Source organism: Sipha flava, unplaced genomic scaffold, assembly GCF_003268045.1.
Source record: "Sipha flava isolate LNK unplaced genomic scaffold, YSA_version1 179_pilon_pilon, whole genome shotgun sequence".
In the NCBI taxonomy this organism is placed as follows: domain Eukaryota; kingdom Metazoa; phylum Arthropoda; class Insecta; order Hemiptera; family Aphididae; genus Sipha; species Sipha flava.
The window spans coordinates 577,536-595,713 of NW_020272149.1; positions in this window are offsets into that span (position 1 = coordinate 577,536).

Here is an 18,178-nt window from a genome sequence, read left to right on the forward strand (position 1 = left end):
TCAACATAATTTCCAAACTCATTCAGTTCCTAACAGAAACTAAACTTATGTATAAAGTGTAAACCTTTTTAACACACAATACGTTAATTCATTTATACCTACTTTTTCTTCTCTTCTTACTATCTGTACCATATTAAAATCTTATTCTATGTAATCATACTAATACCTACGTATATATAAATATATCTAAAAATGTAATGCGTTCAATGGCCACAGATTCCGTGGATAATTTATATAATAAAAATAAAAAAAAGAAGTGTATTAATGAGTTTTGAACATAATACTTGAGATGGTGAATGAAACACAATGTACAAAACATCATGACACGAAATTCATTAGAGTTCAATTATCCGGGTGTTGGCTTATATTTGAACTGTACGTGTTACGTCTGTTAAACATCCGCTAGTCATTGAATATTGAATTTTTAATGAGTTTCTCTGGAGGCAAAATGGATCGAGTTAACTAATTTGAATTCAAAGCCTTGGCTTGATTTCGGAAAATCAGTTCGAGCTCGAAATACTTTAGAAACACCGAGATCGTACGTGTGACCAAGAGAAACGCTGGTACTTATTGTACGCAAATAAGAGAGTAAATAAATTAGTCGCGGTAGAACTATCAAAGTGAAGCATCTAATATATTAATTATCTGAAATAAGGTTACGTGTTCGGATCCTGCACTAAGAGCACGATCGTGACGCATTGTCACCAAAACTTGAAAACAATATGCTGCCGAGTGGCGGCAAAGTATGCGTATAGCGTTTTAATAGTTTGGTGAAAACTGTCCTGAGCGGACACACATGGTTTGCGCACATTTACTAAAATTAATAACTATATTAATTATTATATTTAGTAAAATTACAGATTTTTTAATGCAAACAGTTATTTGGGCATACTTTTATTTTCCCACTTATATAGACTTAGAACTTTCAGTGAATATTTCAACTTGATGTGATTAAAAATCTGGTTTTGGTATACTATATGTTAAATATATATATAATTAATTATAGTAATTTAATTTTGTCATTTTTTTTATATTTATTTTAAATTATTTCAATTGCTTACCTTGAAAGGGGTTACACATTTGTTCTAAGTAATTCAATTATTTGTAACATTTCTTTCCGACGATAGTTATTATATAGATAATTATTAACATTCATTTTTATTGAATTTAATTTAAGTTTTTGATTGAATGTTTAAAATAACATCAATAATTTGGTACTCATATGAATAAGGATTGTAGAATTAATTATTAAAATGACTATGAAAAGCTTCAACTGCATTTGTTGTTCTTGATTTATCATCTGATTTTAATGTCCACAGCGATATGTTTAAGTTTGAATTAGATAATATAAATGATACAAAAAAATAATCAAAGAAGTATAATCCATCAAATGGAGCAATAGCTATTAAATTTGAAAATGCTATTTCTATTTCTTCTGGTAGTAAATACGGCTAACTAAAAATAAAATATTTAAAGCATTTACCTGCCTTTGAATTATTATTTTTATACTTCCGTAATAATTTACTACTACTTTTTAGTCGGTGAAATTAAGATTGAGCTAAATAAAATGTACAACACACAATTTTACACTGTGGAAAACATTGGAAATTGAGTTATGTCCTACTTTTTCAAAATCAACATGAAATTATTTAATAATAAGTTGCCAATTAAAAATGTGAGTACAAAGATTTTGAAGTGTTTCCCACTTTATTGTGTACATTGACGTATGTTGATCTTCTAAAAAACAAAGTACTACTGGTAGGTAAAAATTATTTTGATAAATATGAATGGTATACAGTCAAGTATATAATTTTGGGCAATATGAAAATACCATCTCCAAATACATGTTTATCGTCACATAAAACACTTATATTTGCAGAGCGTGTAAACAATACTACACTAATATAGTCATAATTCAATTCCCGTATTTTAATTGTCTATACATTGAAAATTTTAAATTCTTAGTAGAAACACACCTGACTCCAATAACTTTCTCATATTGTCCGACTTGCATACTTGCTATCTCCTCTAATTTTTTCAGTTCTTGCCTCTCTCCCTTAGTGTACATTATCAAAACTTAGCGTTCCGTCTGAGCTTAGAGAGTGAAATTGTTAAGTTCTTTTGAACTCCCAATCACGTCGTTATCACCGGAAATGAGCATGCTGACCATTTGGATTTTTCGACGAAATTCTCGAAACAAATTCCCAGCTTTAAATTACCTGCCTTCGATCTCTTTTCCATTCACCGTAAACTTCTACATAACGCTTGGCAATCCAAATGGTCCTCTTTACCACCCAATTTCGCCTCATCACACAAGCACACTGTCCTCGTAATCCTTCGACTTCCATGGTTCAAAAGTCTTAACATTCCAAGGCACCTAATTGTCGCATTCACCCACCTTCGCATTGGACACAGCTTACTATCTCACAATTCCTTCAAGCTTTCCCTTAATTCTTCTCCACTATGTAATTGACACTACAAAGTCACAATTTGCAACTTCAACCACTTAATTTTCAATTGTCCTTCCCTTCTACTTAATAGTCAACTCCTTTTTCTATTCCTATATTTCCTAGGATACATCACTCCCAACTCAAATCTCCGTTTGAGGTCCATAAAAAAATTTTCATTACTTGCGCTTCTTTCTGTTAAATTCCCACATTTAAAAATTGTTGACATTACAGCAGATCAACAATGTAATAATTTACAAAAATTATTAAGTTTTTTCGATCATACTACATATTATTATGATCATCAGAATCTCCTTTTGTTTTAGCTTCAAGTAAACATGTTTAATATATCACATTAATCTCTTCATGCAATTCAATGGTTTCATATTTGTTTTCAGTAATCAATAAAGTATCTTCTAATTTTATTTGTTCATCGTTATATTTTAAATTAATCGCTTCATCGTTAACAATGCTGTGGGAAGCTATCCTCTGTTTTAAATATTATCTTGCCATTTCACAATCCGTAAATTTATTATTTTGATTAAATCCACTAGTTTCACTTGAAGATATTACAAAAATATGTATTAGTATTTTTTTGATACCTTCAAAATTAGTGGACGAAATTATTAAGCCAATTGATCTTAAATATACATTTTTTATTCACGTTGCTGTTTATTTTCCATACCAAGAACTTATTACCTTCATAACATGATTAAAATCATTGCGAATCATGCACGTGGGTATATCATTAGATTTGTTACTAATAATGAACATGCTTCTAACTATTTATTGAGTGTTGAAAATTAAGTAAAAATCTTAACGATTCATCACAGAAGCCAATGATTGATCAGTAACTATTATTTTTGAAGTAGGTACTCCGTTTTTTTTCACTCTCCCAGCCAATATATATATATTATTATACCAATACGAATATACTATTATTATCGTGTCGTTCTGATAGCATACGAGCAATTGCAAATAGACAGTTGTCTGTAGGGTCATTTACTCCTATTTCCAGTGGCGCCGAACCCATACATAAGGTGTAGCAATGGCCACATCTTATTTTAGGGGGTGGGTGGTCAGGAACTTTAAAATTAAAAGTTTAAGCATGTGGTAAAAAAAAGAAGCCTTGTTGCTGATAAGATACAGTTGCCTGCTGAAAAGATAAAAAATATAAAATTATAATTAATTATACAAGGAATTAAAACAAACGCTCATGCTCATTTTTCAATGCGATTGTGTGTATTTTTCATTTTAATATATTTATTGTATAATATGTTGTGAACAGTGTTGAGAATTATCTAGATAATATTATTTATTTAATTATCTTATCCATATAAAAAAATGAGTGGTTATATATTATCTTATCTAGATGAATTTAATGGTTATCTGTGTCAATTTATCTAAATAAAATATTATACTTAAATTAATAATTTTTAAAAATTTTAAATAGGTCCTAATATACCGAGTGCCGACGTAATAAATATTGCATTATTAATAATGAAAGAAAATTGTATTAATAAATTTGTAATTTGAGATTTTAATTTAATTTTTTTTGTTTTTATATTCCAAATATTAAAATGATAATATTATATAACTAAAATTAGTTTGTTTTTATGTAACGCGTATAACTGTCGTGCAGTGCGATAAGCCGATAACCGGATAACTTCATGCATGCCGCACAACAGAAATAAGTAAAAACCATATTTTTTTTTTTTTTTAATTTTTTTTTTTTTTAAGAAATTTACAATCTGTACATAAAAACAAAAACAATAAGTAAATATGATAAATATTATGAATAACAATGGCATGAATAGCATGATTGGGGAAGAGGCCCATTGGCAACACCCTCATAATTTGTAATTTGGCAATTTATTATAATAGGTCACGGGATCAGTTCCTTTTTAAACGTCGTTTTGGGTTTTCAGGTAGAACGTGAGAGGACATATTTTTTATAAGAGGATTTTTATGGGAGTCGAGTTTGGAATATATAAATTTCTTTTTCGAATAATAAGTTATGAAGTTCATGTTTGTGTTGAATGGCACCGTTTGTGTTCCAGAGTAAAATGTTTAATGAGGGATGGGATTGGGTGGAGTTATTCATTATTTTTTATTAAAAGTTTGTTGATAACCGTTGTGAGAAGTGAAATAAGTGGATTAATAATTAATTTAAAATCATCTAGGAATGAGGTGAGCTGTTTGGAAAAATAATTTGTGGTTTGTTCCTGGATTTTTGTATTTTTAAATTGACGAGAGGCATCTGCGTATGATTGAGTGTGAGGCTGATTATTAGTATTAATATTATCATTTAGGGTGGTGCAATAGACCTCTTTAACAGGTATGGGATTATTGTTACATAATAATTTAATATCAGATTGGAAATCTTGGTTAATTTTATTTTTATTTTTCTGGTGTCTTTGTTGTAGATTTTTATACACAATGCAACCTCGATAACTTGCTGGCTGTTGTCCTTCGCATAGTGCGCATTTTGGTGGTTGGTCGATGGATTTTAAACAGGCAGAAGTATTGTGGTTTTCCCCACATTTCACGCATCAAGATGCGTGATTACAGTATGTTCTCGAGTGACCAAAATCTTGGCATCTAAGACATTGTATTATTTGGCGTCGGGGGTGTGGCTCTTCAACTTTAATTTTGGTGTAGCATATTGAAGTTAATTTAAATATTTCTTTGTTATTTTGGTCAGGTTCAAGGTCTATGAAAAATAGGGGTAACGGTAGTTTTTTTATTTTATTTTTTACATTTACAACTTGTCTTGCAGTGAATCCGTTTTCATTTAATTCTTGGATAATAAAATCGATAGGCGTGGTATGATGTAAGTTCCAAAAAACGACTCTGTATGGTTTATCTTGTTTAACTAATTGTAGCCGCCCTGAGCAGAATTGCATGGAAACAATGAAGTATTTAATGTACAAGTGTCCATATTACGGTGTCACAATCGAAATTCCGTCTTATTATAATATCCTGATCAAAGGACTTAAATGGCTTTTTATCGAAATGCGACCAACATCGCGAGTAACAACCATACAATAACCGATCATTTCAATGCACCACTTTAGATTTATCACATTTTATCAATTTTTGCATTATTCAACCCCAATGGTTTTATAGTAGTCACGTGCTACTCCAGATTGTTTGTTTGTCCACGAAAATACTCGTAGTGACATACAGTTGAACACGTTTAATACGCTTTTTTATTATTATTATTATTTTGCATATATTATTATTATACATATCCTATTATTATATTATTTTACACTAACTACTTAAAAAAAAAACGTCAATTATTGTTTTTTTTCATATTTTCTACGTGTTTGAAATATAGAAAGCTCTTAAGAAGACGTCACACCCGCATGACAACAGTCTCCGTCTGACATACGTACAACATAGCAAATTTGCGTTCAGTGATTCAAATGTAGTGAAGTTAGCTTTAATATTAGAATAAACTGACTTACAGTCAAACTTTAAGGAAAGAACATTATCTGTGTTTTGTTGCTCGGTTTTTTCCAATATTTTAATTTTTAAGTGTGTTATAAGTATGTAAAATATAACAATAAAAAACATCATAACTAGCTAAAAAATTAAAATATCAGACAAAAAAATCAGACAACATATGCGAGTGTGACGTCCTCTTAATTGTATAGATATGATGTAACGTTTCATAATCATTATCAAAGATGGATACAGTACGTTAAGATATACATGATTGCGTGCAATAAGGTAACTACAGGTAACTGCAGTTAGCGTGTTCGTGTACCGAGGCAATAAGTTACACAACCTCACCGCTTGGCATGCAACGTTTTGCATCTTCAAATATCAATGTAATGTTTTCAAGGGAATTAATGAGTTCATCGCGCAGGTCGAAACATTTTCTATACTTTAACGTGATACGCATAGAACTCGAACCGCTTGAAATATTAGGTACATAATTGCTATTTTTAGCATGGTATTTAGACGGTTTGTTCAATCTAAACCAATCGTCGATGTTTTTTTTTTTTACTTACACTCAATTTTGTCGAAGTGAAATTAATTTAAATGTTTTTTTCCAAGTGTTCTAAGACACCGCAATGTTTGTTTGTGGTTATATTTTAATTCTGAAACAAATTACGTAGGCACGAGAAAAACTCGTATTCAACAATATCCTCAATATACATTTTAAAAGTACCTTTAATGACTGTTTATTTTGAATAAACACTATAGGTAATAGGTACAATAACAACACTATTATGACTCTGAAAAACATTCGCGGCATGAATAATCGGCACCACCTGCTAACCTTTAAATAAGTCTAAATTGCCTTCAAATAAACAACAGGCACTGTGTACGATTGTTTCGGTTACATACGGAAAACGCATTAGTGATTCCAAAAACAAAAACACTCATCTTAGTACAAACGATTTGTCAACGAGTTAATTGGGTTAAGCTGTACTAAAACTAGACAAGATTATAATAGTACAGTTGATCAATTAAAAAATTTAAATTTGTATAGTCATATGAAAAAATTAAATAACATTATAATACAAAACTGAATAATATGTATATGTTATTTTTGACAATACTTAACTATCATTTATAATAACATTTATGCATATTTTATGGGACACAACACGCAAGCATAATACATAAAGCTACTACGAAACCATCGAGTTATAACTAATAATAATAAATAATCAATTAAAACCAGATAATAGCTAATTATGTTTACTTTTCGACGTAATATGTTTCATTTCTACGTTATGTTCGGTACTGCTGCTTTAACTAAGCGATAAATTTTTTTATTTCAACTTATATTTCATTAACTTATCGATTTACGATAAATAACTTTTTTCCTTTTAAGTAATAACTTAACGTTTAATACATGATTTGATACCCAAGAAATTTATATTTCAAAAAAGTGTTAAAATATAATACAAATATATATTTTAACATTATGATACAAATTGCTTGTATTGTGGTGCATACGCTGTTTAATCCTGGTAAAATATTATTAAAAAATAAAATTGTTTAAGACTTTTTCGGCCAGTGCCTTTACGATGCTCTTCGCGTATTTTCCAACCAATTTGGTTTGTACATACATCAAATTTCGCAATAAACATTTGACGAATAAACCCTTATATTATAATACCAGTATACGTATATGTACTTGTATCCCAGTGTAAGTCTAAACCGGTTAATCCCAAACGGAATGAAAAATGAAACCGAAGTAATAAAACATTAATCCCCTTATTAGTCAATTGCTTGAATTCTAAATGTTTATTCTTTTGTCCGGCAATGTGATCGTTCAACATATATCAAAACACACAATGCGGATGTTTTAATTCTGTCGAATAGCTATGCGATTGTAATTTTACGTACGCGTAAAAGTAAGGCAAATGAAAGGTTCGAAATTATAATAATAAGCCAATAGAACCAAAAGTATGTAATCTAAAAGTGAACACGGGTGCGTGTCATTGAGTAAATAAATGAAAGTGTAATTTAAAACAAACAGTACATCAATATTTATTTTTCTGTATTTTTAAAATGACATTTTTTCGATTAATAACGGTGTGCAGTATGGTGGGTACGAGTACGATGATTCACTGTTTCAGCATAATAAGATAATCGACGTCAAACTGGACGCAAGTACCTGAATTCGTTTGGTCTGCAAGTTTTTTTATTTTGTACTTATACTCAACTCAGCTGCAACGAAATCAAATTAAAAAAATAATAAAATAAGTAATTTCGGAAGGACGGTATGATAAAACTAACAACGACACGTACAATCTCCTGTACGACTTTTGTTCAATTTGAATGCGCTACATTACAAGCAACTATTTCACATGTACTGTATAGATTCATATTGTAGTAATAAAAAAAGCAAAAACAGTTTTAAAAATATCCATTTTTTTTTTTTTTTTTTTAATATTTCTTGTAATAATCAACAATTTATTATAAAAATCTTATCAATAATTATATGTATTAGATATAAAATAATGAATGTTTCAAATTGTTCTATAATTTTCTGAAATATAAAAAAATAGTTTCTTGAATTATTTTTATATAATAATTTCTTTTAATAACTAGTACTTACTATTTTATTTTGAATGGCCCGATTGAACACTAATTCAATATTAACAGTTTATAGCTTTTTACAATCAACAAAGTAAACAAAAACAAACAAAATTGTTGAAAACGTTTTGTTTATATTGTTTTCCGATTATGAATAGTACATTTGTTTTTATCGCAATATACTGAGTGCATATCAAGCACTAAATTCAAACTTATCAATAACTCAAACGCCATTGAACGCAGCCAACGATTTGGTACATAGAGAGCGATCTGTTGGTTCACAAATGTGTTCGATAAGCATATATCAAGAGAGGTAAGCTCGGTAAACTTGTGGACCTCCTCTTCAGCACCAAAATGTTACTGTTGTTATTTGAAGGAAAACCTCTATAGTAACCAAGTAATACAGTTAAATAACACTAACTCGTATTCATTTGTAAGCCATAAAATTGAGTTGTACAACGTAGAGTGGATAACATACAACTGATCCAATGGTCTTTGATGATTTCAATTTTACTGATATTTATTTTATTGCTAAAACTTACATTTACACCAAATTATATTTGACAGTCGCCATATAGTAACAAACTGGTAACTAAAATATTTACTTTAATAGTTAATGCTCGTGAATATAATATATTCAAATCAATAAGATCTCACATCATCGGTTTTATTTTTTTAGACAATTCTCCGTAGGTGGTTCTTAGCTTTTTATTTTTTCTGTCTTATATAGCAACTTTTCAAATATTTACCCGTCATTGCTTGCACGCATGTGAGACTACATTAATTTGAGTACCACTGCTATGGTAACTTATGGTACATAACATTTTAATAATTATTTTTATTTTTATTAATTAAAAACAATTTGACAAAATGCCATAAAAGAAAATTCAACATGAGCGACAAAAATATTACGATGTCAAAGAGAAAATGAATCAATTGTTAATTTACCGCACACTCCTTGGCGATTTAAAGAATTGTCCACCTTCAAGTATAACACTTCAATCACTATACATATATATATAACTTTATATGATTTACAAGAACTTTTGCACAGTGTTAATTCATACGTTGAAGGTTTTAAAATTGTTATTGAAATATTAAATATATAGCATTAAATAGATTCACAACTAAATATATATATATATATATATTTATATGAGACACACATTGAAATGAATGTGACAATAACATATACTTTTAATGCCACGCGGTATAACTTCTGTTGTGTGTCTGGTCTCTGGACGGTTGATTTTATATTTTACTCAAAATAATCCTTGGACTCAATTAGCATACAACGCATAATTGACGCTCGAGGTACGCGTAGGACACTTACGTACTCGTTAATGCACTGATGTCTTCAAATTTCAATATTTCATATTCAGTGTTAAGACGGGAAATATGATTCAGTTAAATGAATTGATTATCTTGATTCAGTTCAATTAGTTGAATCAATTCAGTGATTCACTTCGAATCATTTAAGTATAATTTTTATTTAATTTACATGATTATATTATACTGATAATAATACCTTCCGCTTTAGATTTTTTGTGTATTAACTGCAAAGTAATTATCAATTTTTTTAAAGAAATATTTTAAATTTTTAAATGTAATAAACTTAAAAATGTAGGCCCAGTAGTTTTATTTAGGTAGAGACCTCCAATGTATGTTCAAGTTGTGGGAGTGGGTGAAAAGCACAGGACTTACACCATAATGTAAAAAAAAAACTAAACTTTTTAAATTGTTTCATAATATTTTTGATGAAAATGTGTTTTGTTTTTATTTTGGATCCAATATAAATATTATTCGTATTATTATTTCTATGTATGGAATGTGTATTAATTTAGAGGATTATAAAACAATTAATATAATAAAAATTATACTAGAAAAATAACCATCTTATTATAATTGAATTTAACAGTCTTGTAAAAAAAATGTTCATAGAACTATTGCAATAATTTGGAAATAAAATAAACACATATAATATAGGTACCAATGGCAGGATTTCACAAAAACTGAAAACTGATACTGATAACAACGAACTACATTAAAATAAAGTAAAATTTAATCACGGGCTAGATTGAATTGTTGAATCTCTTTTTACTTTCGGTTCTATAAAATAATCAGTGTCCCCAATGAACCGATTCATTCTTCGTTATTGAACCAATGCATTTTTTATTTATCTAACTGAATCGCTTCAGTGAATCGAATCGTTCATGATTTACCCATCATCCCTAGTGAAAAAATACGAAAATTCTTGTTTTTAATTTAAAAACGCATAATTTCCATACATATTTTGATTTTGGGTATAGGTACATATTTAAGGGTCAAACTCAGGGTATACTCGGACCTACCCGCCGAACACGCCTCTGCAGATTTCACGGGCGTCGTAGAAAACCGTCGGCAACCATCCGCTTCGCAGGAACAAATACCTAAGGTCTGGGCGAACAGCACGATTCGGGTGAACCGGGGCGGGAGCGCTGCTCGGGTCCGCGGGGCGGGTTTGTTGCGCAACAAGCTCGCGGTGTTTTCAGCAATTTTCGCGAAGGTGATCGACAACGGAAGCAATGCCTGCTGTACGCGGTGAATCGGAATAAAAAATATATATATTATAGTATGTATTTACGTACATAACACGTGTGAACGTGCGCGGCCGGTCCGCAGTTTTCCTCCGTCCTCGCCAACTCGCGTTTCCCTTATCCTTTTCCCTCGCCCTGCACACCCCACCAACGTGTTACACGCGCTCGGATGGCACCTCGTCTTCCTCCACGTTTTTTCTTACACCGTTCGGCTGGTAAAATTCTGCTCTCGACGCGAGACGGGTCGCGTTCACGGCCGCGGGCGATTTGTTTCTCCGTGAACAAGTAACCCAACGAGTACATAGTTTCGCACCACACACACTGGTCGTAACTGTTGCCACTGGTTGTAGAATAATAATATATTATTCAAAAATCAACGCTATTACCAACGACTGTGCGCCGCAATAAAATACAACGTATCGGTATGAAATATCGTCGGAACAGCACTGCGGCGCAACATACGGCACAACGTACAGCGATGTAATTTTTGATATTGAATCGATAGAATGCATAACATTCACGTGAGTCAAAGATGGGCGACTGGCGGCCCGCGTACCTTTTTCTTCTGACCTGTGCTACGTTTTCGAATCACTTCATCACGTTTTAGTGTTTATCAGTATTTAATTTTATCACGTTGATCGTAAAATGTAGATATTATATTTTTGTCTATCATTGAACTCCAGCTTAAGCAATAAATTACTAAGTGTAATATATATATATAAATCGATAAGTATAGTTAACATAGCTATAGGTGTTAGACACTTATTTTATTGTAATGGTTCGGTCGTAAAATTAAATTTTTGAAAATAAATGCTCTTGGTAAATTTCAATGACATTTTTCATTTTTCATTTTTTTACTATGGCCTACCAGATTTTAAAGTTCAAAAATTGGCCTTCTTGTTACTTACCCATCCCTGACTTAAGCAATCGGACAACACGACACGGATTTTGAAGACGACAAATGCGCTCAATGAATACGATGGAAGCCAAGTGGCTAGTGTTGGATCCAGTAATGAATCAACATGGTGAGAGAGTATTTAAAATTTATCCAAAGCCAAATTTAATCTTATTCGATACGGCAAAAACTACTAATAATTTTTTGTTATCAACGTTTTTAATCGATTTTTATAAACCGGCAAAAATACTTATTTTTACACAGATTTTTTTATATATATAAAAAAAATACATTCATTTTACAGGCTTGTATAGCATAAATAAAAATAATGAAAATACATATGTAAAATGTAATTAATAATCAAATAATAATTCAATATGATCACTTGCGTATACATTTTACTCATTAATATAAATCCTATTTTATGTAACATAAAACGATGTGAACACAAATTTTATTTTTCAACATATTATACGTTTTATTATATTACAAAATGTAAATAAATATTGATATTTAATACCATTGTTTAGTACAACCTTTAGATCAAATATATAGATACAATTGCATATTAAAATATATAATATACTATATTATAATCAGGGCCCCACAAGGAGGGGGCTGATGGACCTTGAGTACAGGAGCCCGGCTATTTTAAGGGCCCGTAGACCCGTTGAAATTTATTTGTAATTTTTGAAATTTTAGTAGAAATACTTATTTTACATTAAATAGTATTGTAAAATAACATTTTATATATATATATATATATATATATATATATATATATTTAGTTATTTTGATAGTTCAAAATACGGATTAACCAACGATTACCTAGAAATGAATGGATTGGCTTCGACAATCAATTTTGTCGATTTCATTACTGAGTTCGCTGAACTCAAAGCCCGAAAAATAAAATGGTAACTTAAAAAAAAATATAGTAAATTTAAATTAAAATATAATTATAATTTTTTTTTTTTAATTTAAATAATATTTTAATAAAAAAATAAAATAGACATTATTAATGTTAAAATGCTTATGAATCTTAAATTTGAATTGGTATAATGAAAAAACAAATATTATTCCTAAAACTGTTATATATATATATATAAATAGTAAATTGTATTTTTGGAAGTTTTATAAAGAGCCCGGATAAACATTTAGTACAGAGGCCCAAGATTGTATGTAAGGGCCCTGATTATAATATTTAACTATTGAATGAAGTCGGCCAATACGGAGACATAATATACTAACTTTATATAATTCACTAGCTCAATTACCCGACTTCGTCCGTGTGTAGTTTTTGCTTTCTCTAAATTAAATTCTTAACTGTTTTAATTTACTTAATTTGATCAAGTGCTCAATATTAGTAGTAGCTAAATTATAAATAAAAAATAATAATAATAGTAGTAATATTTAAAAATGATTCTAATGATTCTAAAACTATAATTATAATTTGTATAATTTAACTTTATTTATGAATATTTACAAATGATTCTATACTAAGTTACTCATTTATAAAATAACTTAAATCAAAACATCTTGGTATACCACATTCAGAATTTTATTTTGTGGTGTTTAAACGTATAAATGGTCAGATCTTCCAACTCTAAAAAATGCTACCTACAATTGTCCATTTAAAAAACAGTAATTTTCCATATCTACACCACAATAAGATAGTAATAAATTAAGTCTATCCTTGTGCTTTGTTTATTATCATTGTAAAACAAAATTGTACAGGAACTTGTCTAAGCTAAACTGGAAAATCGTTGTAGTATAAAGGTAGTTTCAGTAAAAATATTTTTTTTCTCTTAGCACATCTAATCAAAATGTCAGTTTCAATTTTCAATTAATTAAATATAGATTTCATTTTTATCCCCTGTATAGGTTGAATTTTGAAATATAATTTCTTAGGGGTTTTTCACATAAAATTAATTTCCTAATTAAATTTCCAACTCTTAACTTCAGTGGTTCCAGCTAGATGATTTTTTTATTTGTATCCCTTCTTTTAACTTTTTTTACCCTTTTAATTTATGAATTTTGAAAAATCTTTCTTAATGGGTGTCTACATCACAAAACAAAACTACTATCCAAATGTTATACTCATAGCTTCAGTGGTTCCAGCTAGGCGATGATGAATCATTCAGGATAAGTAATTTTATATATACAGTTGACATTGATTTGGGACATTTACCGATAACTCTGCAATATAAAATATAAAAATATTTTCCACTTAACGGATTCATCGTAGTAAATCATTAATTTCGATTTTATAGTAGGTAAATACATAATTAGTTGTGAAATTCACAAACGTTTCACAAGTGCAAAGTATTCGGTTTTGACGACTAAATTTAACAACAAAAGAGTTAATGCATAAAAATGTATTTACTAAAGTGTTATATAATAATTATTATTTTAGCTGAAAAAAGATAACACGTTCATTTTCATTTTAACTATTTACGTTGGGCAAATCAGTACAAATATAATGTACAATGCATGATAAAAGTAGGTATAATAAGAGTGTACAGCAATCATCGTATATTTCAATTTTTTTCATCGTATATAATATACTTATCTTATACACCTAATTATTGAACAGTGCCATAACTCGAACACTCGAGGCCCGTGTGCAAATCAAAACCATGAGACCCCTTATCATTCAAACGTTTTTGAGCATTTGACCTTTTTAGGCATCTCAAATTTTTCATCAAGAAATATCGCCTTAATTTCAAAAAGGCTGATGTTACTGCTATTCCTACATACGCTTCTGCTAAGACAACTTTAAATAGGATTAAAAAAAAAACACTTGGTAATACATTAAATCAAAATTCAAAAGAAGAAATAATTGTACCTGATAATATTTCACAATTTGGTAACAATTACCAATTTTTATTATTTGACAATAACGTTGAAAAAAGAATTATTGATTTTCCGAGAGAAAATAAGCTGTACGTACATATCTATAGACATTTCTTTTTTGACGGCTTTTAAAAGTTGAAGCAAACAATTCCTACAAATATATACAATACATGTAAATATTGGAAGCACATCGAATGCAACTAATGTGATTCCAGTAAATTTTGTATTACTTCCAGGGCCAACGAGAACTTTTGAAAGGAGGTCTCCGAGGCTGCGAGGGTTCCGGGCCTCTATCCCTTTGCATTTGTTTGACCAAGACCACTTGTACATACATAATTACAAAAACATAGTACACAAGGCCAAAAATACGGGCCCTCTCGGAAGTACGGACCCTAGGGCTCTAGCCCTCCCTGCCCCAGCCTCTCATCTGCCCTGATTATTTCCAAACAAAACAAAAAAAATTTATTCTCGATTATTTAAACTTTTAAAAGAGCGTTTTTCAAATTTCAACCCCGATATAGTTAAAATTAATTTTGAAGCAGCAACTATTCAAGCAATTGAAGATGTTTTCCTTATACTCAAATAATTGGCAATAATTATCGTTTCAATTAATTTCAATGGTGTAAAGTTCAAAATATAGGACTGGTAGATAAGTATAAAGATAATGAAGAGATTCATCTAAATATTAGAATGTGTTCGGCTTTAGCTCTTATTCCACTTCAAGATATTGAAGGTTGGCTAATAATTATGGAAAGCAGTCTTGATAACGAAAAACTTAGACATTTCAAGACTATTTTGTAGAACAGTGGCTCGAAAATGCAATAATATCCAAAGATATATGGAATTGCTTCCAAAAGACACAGGAAAAATATTGTTGAAGGTTGGAACAGCAGATTGAATAAACAAATTAATAGACCTCGACCAACTTTTCTAACTCTATACAAATTTCTTAAATTAGAAGCTCAGCATGGAGACTTATTGTTTGATCGACATTTTTTAAACTTGGGAGAAAAAAGACAGAAAAAGGTTACATGGCATTAGACAATACAATTATATCATAATATTTCACAATATTTAAAAAAAAAAAAAACTTTAAAGCATACCAGTAAATATTAAATAATATTGATTGTCAGTCCTAAACCTGTAAAAGTGCGAAGGAAAGTTAATATAGTATAGGTTTAATTTTATTATTATTATGTCAGTATTGTAAAACCAGTGCAGATGTGTAAAAAAAAATAGTGACCCCAAGTGCCATCAAAAAGATTGATGCAACTGTGCCGACCGCATCTATGCCGGAATCATAATAAATAGTTTGAGGCCCGAGGCACACCCGGTTTTTACAGCACTGTTATTGAAGCTATAGAGTGATAAAAGTAATTTTCACTATCTATGCATTTATTAATTTCTTATTTTTATTATTTGTTTTTATTCTGTCGACCGTTCAATTATATTACGAGCATGAACGAAACCATTTTCTGGTGCGGCGATAATAGTTAGTTGCCATCCGTGAATAAAATTAAAATTGAAATAATCAAAAATAATTGTCGTTAATAATAATATACGTGGTCGTTCAATTGTATTATGATTAACATGCAGTACAGTACGGCAGCAACACACATCGGTGCAACCGATTCGACACGCCCGTTCTACATATTACATGCCCCCCCCCAACCCTACACAAAACAATTATTATGATTACTACAACTACTACGATACAATGCATTTCAAAACAGTATTTACGACGCGTTACGATTAAGTTTGAAACGACGTATTTGACGTGCTTTGCACAGATATCGACAACTACAACCGTTAACGGTAAAACCATTATTCACATACAAAATAACAATAGAACAGAGAACACGCAGACGATGAGAAACCTACGATATGAATAAGCTAAAAATCGCATTCCGCGAAGAAATAACCATCGGGCAGCACTAAAAATGTGTCCGACGATGGTGCGGACGCGATACCAAACTGCTTCGAAAAAAAACTGATTCGTTTTGCCATCACGATGTCGTGTTGGTGGGCACGGGCAAACGAAAAAAAAATCCGAGTGGGGCAGCAGCAGCACGGCATATTCACGTTGCGCCAACAATGCCGCGAACGAAAGGTTCAACACAATAACGATTTATTAAACAAGTTTAAATTCCACACGTCTCCGCCGCCTGGAGGTATGTGTGCGTCACATACTTGATGATTGTTGAGGACACGGACCGGAAGGAGACATCAATGCTGTTAATACTACTATACGTGTTCTAGTATTCATCGCAGCAGATCACTGTCGACTGCAATATTGTTTACTTCTTTTCATAGTTGTTTTTTTTTTCTTTACTGTAATATTTATTAGGTCCTTAACACGTATGTAACAGACGAATGTGAATAAAATTTGACATTAAAAAGTTCGGGTAGCGCAGAGCTACGACGCCAGACTAAGATAAAATAATTAAAACGACACTTTTACACATTTGAACACAAACACCCGCAACGACTGACAATGAACACTAATGCATAAAAATAAAAATTATCTGATTATCATCTTCACAATGACGAGTGTCATACGTTTAACGGTACTACGTTTATTTATGTACCAAAAATGCCATTTTCAGTTGAAAGTTACGCAAAAAACACGATCTATTATGAACTAATAGTTAAATAATTATAAACTAATGGCAATAACACCATTAATTTAAAGTTTGTAATAAAATAATGGATATTATATTTTTAAAAGGTATATAATGTATTCATTATTCTGTATCAGAATTAATCATTAACCAATAATTGTGTAGTACAAACAAAAAAAGACAGTTAAAAATAAATATTTTTATTTAACCAATGTGACATCAAGATGATTCATAACTTCTAGAACATAGTATATAAAGTATTTCTAGACTTTTCTACTTTATTAAGTAAATTGTACAACCATTTGAGGCCTTTAACAACAATCAATAAAGAGCGTTCACAATATAATATAGTTAAGTCTTTTTATCTAAACATAATAAAATTTTGATTGTATAAATAATTATCTGCTCGTCATGTTCATTATTTCAAAGCGGAGATAAGAATTCAATATTTATAAGCAATTGAAAGTACAATTTAACTATACAATGATTTTGTACTTTTGAAAGTCCAAAGACATAACAGGCCCAGAGGCATTTGAGTTGTTGTTCACTTAACATTGTTTTAAAATTAATTGGTCTACAAATCAGTAATTATAAAAAATATAAATACAATTAAGCGTAAAAAAAAAGTTAGTTTAAAAAAATATCTGTAAAGTCTACTTCTTAAGTTATTTTTAGCAGACATCAATTTATCTACATTCTTGAGTGGATACAATTTTTGGT